The sequence below is a fragment of the Rhinolophus sinicus genome, chromosome 17, assembly GCF_057876585.1.
Source record: "Rhinolophus sinicus isolate RSI-liver-muscle chromosome 17, RSI-T2T, whole genome shotgun sequence".
NCBI lineage: Eukaryota > Metazoa > Chordata > Mammalia > Chiroptera > Rhinolophidae > Rhinolophus > Rhinolophus sinicus.
The window spans coordinates 140,936,625-140,943,910 of NC_142517.1; the positions used below are offsets into that span (position 1 = coordinate 140,936,625).

Here is a 7,286-nt window from a genome sequence, read left to right on the forward strand (position 1 = left end):
TAGTTTTTCATGAAGCTAAGGATTATGTGAAGTGTGGTCTGAAACCAAAGGACAGGAGAAAGGAGTAAAAATGAACTTCTGCAACCCACTTTTACCAGAAAGAAAAAAAACTTAAATGCTCAAACCATGGCGTTTCAAAAGTTATTTCAAATCTACCCAAACAACAAATGTTTTTCAGGTGACATGTAAGAACCTGTTGAGTTCAGAATTTATCCAAATAGCCCTCTGGGCTGAAACAAACAGGTAGACTGGTTTCAACTCGTCCTTCCTATGAACGTTTCTGAAAGCATAACTTCAGAAATAATGACATATTTTAGCAAGCACCATCCTTCCATTTTCTGAAACTATTAAGTTATTATAAGCTAAGTACATATTCTGTGAATTAATAATATGCTATTTTCAAAGTCAACAGTCTTGTTAATTTGCATGAGTTTCTGTTTTTCCCTTGGAATAAACATATCCTGGATGTTTCCACTCTCTTGCCAACATATCTCCTTCTAATTACCCTTACTATACAATTGGTGGTTCAGCACACTCAATGCAAGGAAAAGAAAGCTGGTATTATTCCAGGGGTGGGGTGGTGGGAACTATTGGAGCTTGACTTTAGATATTCCTGCTTTTGTGAATACTAATTTTCAGCTGGGTCACAGTTTATTTTTCCTCCCCCTGGAAAATTGGGAATGACAAAATTTCATATCAAGCCACACTATTATAAAAAAGAATCATAGAATATTAATTAATTCTTGGAGGAATTTCTTATACTCTAGTCCATATATCTAATTTTACAGATAAGAAAGCTGAGTTATAAACAGATTAAACATTTCATACCTTAATAAAGAGTAAGATCTGGAACAGGCCTCCTGACTTTCTCTCCTATAATCTTTTCATTGGGTTGTCTTGCCACTAATACCTTGGTAGTTGTTACACAATTTAATTGTGTTAAATCTAATTTTGTCCTTCTTTTTGCAGGTAAAACCAACTTTACATGGCTAATATGATTAAATCATTAGCTATGATGATTCTGTTTCACTAATGGACAGAATTACAAATGAGGTAGCTTATGCTATATTTCATTCATTTAATTTAAATGTGATTCTACCAGTTGGTATCATGATCTGGCAGTTCAAAATGTCAGTGAAGGATTAACATCATTTTAGACAACTTTTAGTGTCAGGATTTGGACAAATGGACACAGGAACTCTGTTTGGAGAGATTAATGGGATAAAGCAAAGTCTCCAATAACCACTGGGTTCAGCAAAATGGAGTGGCCAGGTGGATCAGAAGACAGAAGTCCAGGTACATTTCAGAAACAGGAAACAGGTATCAGAAGAATAGGGCAAACAAAAATCAAAGTATACTTTTGTCATGTCTTTCCTCCTTGCGAGTAAGATGCTGATCAGTCCCCAGATCTCTGTATCAGGACCTGCCTCTTGTCCAAATTTCATGACAGTTTTCTCAATAAACATCATCTGGTCATATACAGTACCCTCCACCCCCATCCCAACCCCAACCCCAAATCCAGAAATGTTCCAGGAAAGATATAAGGAACTGTTAGGACCTTCGCAGACCACCTCTTACTCTTGTTGGAAGCAAAAAGAGCGATGGAATCTTTATAGAACATTTAGATGGTGAAGTGAGGGGGGGGGTGGGGACAGAGCTTAGATGGAAGAAGAAAATCTGGCAGTCTGTCCCTTCTCTCATGACCAGCTACTGGGAACCTGGAACATTTTGTTGCCACCTTTGTGCCTGATACTTCAGCACCTGGGAAGGAAGGGAGCCTTGTCTTCTTTTCTAGATACACATCTAGATTTATTTTCTGCCATAACTTTTTCTCAACACCCCACTCATGCTTTCTATGCTCCTTGCTCCAAGGCATACCAGAGACTTCCACATTTATAATGGACTCTGATCTCATGCACTCAGGAGTGTTGTCCAACTCCAGGCAGTCGTGCAATTGAACTAGAGTGGACATTCGTTTGTTTGGAATTGCGTGCTAATTGTCAAAGTCCCCATCAGACTACTGTTCCCATGTCCATATTTATCCCAAACTCCTCCCCTCTCCATTAGCTTTCACATTTGGCATGCTGTGGAGCCAGTGTGTTAATATCTGGTAAGAATCTGGAGATGGAAAACTGGCTTAACTTCATGCTTGCTCAGATGTGGTTTGTACTCTTCACAGATGAAGAGCATAGCCTCTCTTGGGAGAGCTGGCCGTTGTCTAAAACTCTGCCTTTTTTTTTTAAACCTATCAAGAGCCATCCAACACCTTTAGACCAGTGGTCTTCAAAATGGAGTGCAAACACCACAGTGGGTGTGTAAGGTGATCCATTAGGTCAGATGTGGAAGGAAATATTAAGATTGTCATTTATATCTATTTTTCTCTTACCTTTCATTGTTTATTCTTGCAAACACTAAGCAATGTGCATAGCACATGAGTATCTATAATTTATAAATAAATAGCATATGTTAGAGATGAAGGCAAAAGAACATTTTTACTGAGAAAAGGTGTATGACCAAAACCTTTGCAGACTACCATCTTACCGAAACAAGCACTAATGACCAGGGTAAATAATTAACAAATCTTTGAATGATTAGTGGATACAAAGCAGATGAAACTACTGTTATGTGCTCTGGTAATTTCTGGTTCCCTTGTAAAATCTTTCTTCACCATCATCCCATTCATCCCCATTTCAAATTTTAGTATCTTCCATTCCTGAAAGTGTTCAGGAAAGAGCAATTTTGTCATCATCAAGAGCAAGGTGTATTAGTCGATCGGCAATTCATAGAATTGTAAAGTGATATAGATTAAACTAGTGAAAAAGTAAAATTTGGTGGGCAAAAGCCTCAATGGAAATCTGAGGTGAAACTCAGAATACATTTTCCTTGATTCTACAGGGCTTTGATTATCTCATCTCAGAATTACTGAGAAGCCCAGTATGCCAAAACTCAAGTCACCTTGTTGGTACAAAAAAAAAAAAAAATCTCATCAGAATAGTTTATTCCTTGACATGATATTTGGAATGTTCAGCTTGATTTAGAAATAGCTAAATGTACTCAGGTGTAAACAATGGAAGTCTGAGTCCACAATTTAAACAAAGCATCAGGTGACAGACTGGTTGTCCTGTAGCTATAGGATAGAATGTTTGAAGTTGTCATATGCATGTTCTATACTCAGTGCAGACTCTCCTCATGGGACTCACATATGTAAGTGACATAATTTTAACAATTTATTGCAAGCCGAAAGCAAAGTAAAATAATTAATGTAATGTAAAATACTTTGTAAAATATAAAAAAAAAAGTAATGTAATGTAAATGTAAAATAATTTGGAATGTGGCTGAGGACTACATTTGAAACACAAAGTCTATACGGGTAAGCGAGTGACCCTATATGACCAGCCAAGCCTCTTTAACTCAACATGGAGTTGTTGTTTTCTTTTCATGATTTTAATCAGAATGACTCTAATGTTATTTTAAGAAACAACAATCCAATGAAAGATAGAATTTAATAACAATTATTTATTTTAAAAAATGCTCACTCATTTTCATGGAAATTAGATTCTGGAGAAACACAGGTGTCTGCATTCTTGATATGGGGATTTGGGAACTCACATAGGTCTCTGGAAAAGACCTCACTTTCAAAACTAATAGTGATAATCCTATTATATAGTGCCTACTATGTGTTAGTCTTTGTACTAGGTGCTTTGACTATTTTTCTCATTAAATCTTCAGAATAATCCAATGGTATTGGAAACAGATTTTGAGAGATTAAAGGCTTGCTAAAGGTCACACAGCTTGGAAGTGGTAATGCCAGATTTCAAAGATAGGTGTAAGTCCTTCCAAATCCTCTGTTCTTTAAAATTAAATCTCTTTTAGTGCCATTGTTTAATTATTCAAAACCCAAGAAGTACTGCAATAAAACGCATTTTTTGTGCCATGTCTGTCATAAATCTGGACATTTCTAAGGGAACATAGTAAGGGTGCTATAAACATGTGAAGAGATGTAACATTGCACAAACATTCCCTTTTCACCCGTAGCATAAAATTGCTTCTCAACATAGTTAAATATACAATGTGAAGCTTTTCCCAAGGTATTTGATGCTAACATTGCAGTGAGAGGTAATGACAAGAATTGGATGACAGCTATGAAAACATCTAGGGAAAAGAAAATAATTGTGACTCTCATGAAGGATGGATGATCTTTGCAGGATAGGAGCGGGAGGTGATTCTCTGCCTTTACAACAGTAAGTAAAGGAACCTGGCCTTTCAGTGCGTGAGAAAAGAGAAAATCTAAGTGGCCCAGGCTGTGGGAGACATGCTTATTTCTCTAAGACAGAAGTCGAGGCCCAGAGAGAGTTAAAGAAAAGGAAAAGGAACCAGTCACTGATGAAAAAGGTGGTAGGATTTGAGAAGAGCTAGCTCTGAAAAGCTGAGACAAAAGATCATCTAAAGACAGCCAATCCTCTAAAGAGAAGATCACCACTTATGTATTGATCCTGCTTAGTCAACATCTGAAAATCCTTCCCATTTGAGGGCAGTCTCATCAGAGGCGGAGGGTCAAGGAATATCCCCTCCTCTGCTAGCTGGAGCTTGGCACATGACCTCCATGCAGGCAGTCAGAAGTCCTGCCAGGACCTCATGTCTTTAGGGAGTGACAAAAAAGAGTGTGATCAGCTACAGATTACTCACAGTAGTTGCAAGGTAATCCATTTTCCAAGGGCAACGGAGTCCTCAATGGCATCCTTCAATAGACCAGCTTTGTGGCAGAGATTTGCCTGTATCTGCCTCTTTTGTCTCTGCCAGTCATGGCTCTACAGCCTTCCCACTGATATCCATCCAATAAATCCCTTAGCCAGAAGTTGTTTCTGTTGCTTGCAACAAGAACTCCGATTATTACACTCCGAAATGGACATTCATGGCAGAAATGATGCCCGGAAGATGTAAAATTAAACTTTCTATAGAGAAACATTTGCAATAACTTGGATAAAGAATGAATCACATCCCAAAGCACTGCTTGAACAAAGGTCACCCAAAGTCTGAAAGAGGAAGAGAAATGAGAAGAACTGAGCCCCGCTATACATCCCATTGAAAGCAAGGGAATATGGGCTGTCTACCATGTGTATGTGACAAATCTGTACTGATTCTAATATGGAAAGCAGAGGAGCCCCTTCTCTCTGTGCCTCCTAGTGACTCCCTGGGGTCATCACTGGTGGCTGTTAATACTTTATCATACTCTTCTTTACTATCTATGTATATGTGAGCAGTCTCAGGCTCCCCAATGTGACTGAAATCTACACAGATCTAGAGAGATGAAAATTGAAACACACTCAAGGTTACTCCTGTTACTTTCTAAGCATCGTTCACAACATGCTCCTGTGAAGGCTGTCTTGGGAAATTACATTGTCATATCGACATTGTAGAAATCCATAACTCAGCTTTCCAAAAGAACACACAACTGAATTTCATAATTAATCCACATCGTGGCAGTTTTGGAATTGTAAGTTAGAAACTCAGTTCTGAGTACAGCAGTCCTGCTGTTCCCAGAATGTTAATTTTCATGGCTCAGTCCCTGTAGCAACTTTCCATGGCTAATTCTTGTATTCCTCACAACCCAGCCTTGCTCCGCAATATAAAACTTTGTAAACCAGCATTTCATTTGACCTCAGAATAACTCTGTGGGGTTAAAATTATTCCCGTTTGAAGATCAGGAAACTGGGGCTCAGGTGCCTAAGCACTTTATTCAATATCATACAGTTCATAAATGGCAATTCCAGGAACGAAATTCACAATGATTTTTAAACAGATCTTAATGATATTGTTAGAGAACAATTTGTTTCTCTATAGACCTGTGTGTTATGATTGTTATCTTTTTAAGGCAAGTGGAGGGTATCATTATGGTAGGTGGGGTATTGGAAAGTCATGCTAACAGAAACTACCTCTCTGACAGAGGACTGAAAGACCACTCAGTAATGCATTGCTGTATGTTACCTCCCCCCCCACCCCCACCTTACCTACCTGCTTTTAAAAGGAAAAAAAAAAAAAGTACCTGAAAGGATAACATATTGTATAAACAATTTTTATCCTATGGTTCCTTGTAATATCTGGCTTGTCAACAACAACAACAACTTAGGGTTTTAAGAAGATGCTTAAAGGGTGACAGAGAAAGATTGAAAATGTGCATCTGGGTAGTGGAGCCCTTCAACAACGCTGTGCCAAATCCTCGGTCAGGCCAAGAAGAATCCAAGCTTGACCCCTTTCTTTGTATTTATTGGAGCTGGAGGTACTGGGGAAGCGCTGTGTACGCGTATCTTGTGCCTGGCATTGTTCAATCCAGATGTCTCTTGCAACAGAAAGAATAACCCAGAACCCAGGAACTAACTAGGTCCCAATGCTCAATATAAGTTCTGCTCAGTGAATATAGATTGCAATGAATTGAAGAAAGAAGGGACACACTTCAAAATGAAATGTTTCACTATAAAGCTACTTAGAATGAGAAGCCATCTGCACAATTTCCCACTTGACCAGGAAATATTTCCCTTCCAAATGCATGAAATCATGCTGGTGTATTATGTTGGAGCTTACACTGATTAATAAATACAACACTTGAAAAAAAAAAAAAAAAAAAGAAAGTGTGCATCCGTTCTTCACAACTCCCTGGATCCTGAGGGGCTTTCTCACTCGCCTGCTCCTGCCCCACGGGTGCCCACTCTTACACCTAGAAACAGCAGAGGAGATGCTGGAACCCAGCAGGTTTCAGAACTCAGCTTCTGCATACAACTGCAGCTCTTAATTCTGGAGCAGATCAAAATAGAGGCAGATGACAAAGCCCACAAGCATGTCCATATATTGGTTGAGCAAAGGTGTGGGGTGGTCCCATCCATGTTCAGAACCGTCCACAGGGAAACCCCTAAAACTACCACAGGAGACCAGATGCAGCTGATTCACAGGTATCAGCCTAAGAAAATCCTTCCTGAATAATGTGCCAGGACACAATTCCTTGTTTTACAAAACAGTAAATACATAGAGCCTGCAAGAGTCCTAACTCTTCTGCAAAAACCGGAGAGTGAAGCTATTTTCAGTGGAGCTCTGAAAGATTTCAGCCTCTCTTAGTGCGACCTTTAAATACCTGTGCCACTGAGTTCCAGGACTGCCCCTGTATCACCTCTACATATTTTAAATAGCCATGTAAATCCTTCCTCTAGGCAACAGACAACAGACATTCATTGAAAAGGGTAAGAATCATATGCTATTAAGATATTTTTTCTTAAAAAGGGGTCTCTGGTACTAGT

General features: G+C 38.9%; 1 pseudogene; it reads left to right on the forward strand.

Annotated features, from left to right (window-relative positions):
- The first annotated feature begins 4,635 nt into the window (after positions 1-4,635).
- Positions 4,636-6,588, forward strand: LOC141570671 (cytochrome c oxidase subunit FA4 pseudogene; annotated as a pseudogene).
- Positions 6,589-7,286: the final 698 nt, after the last annotated feature.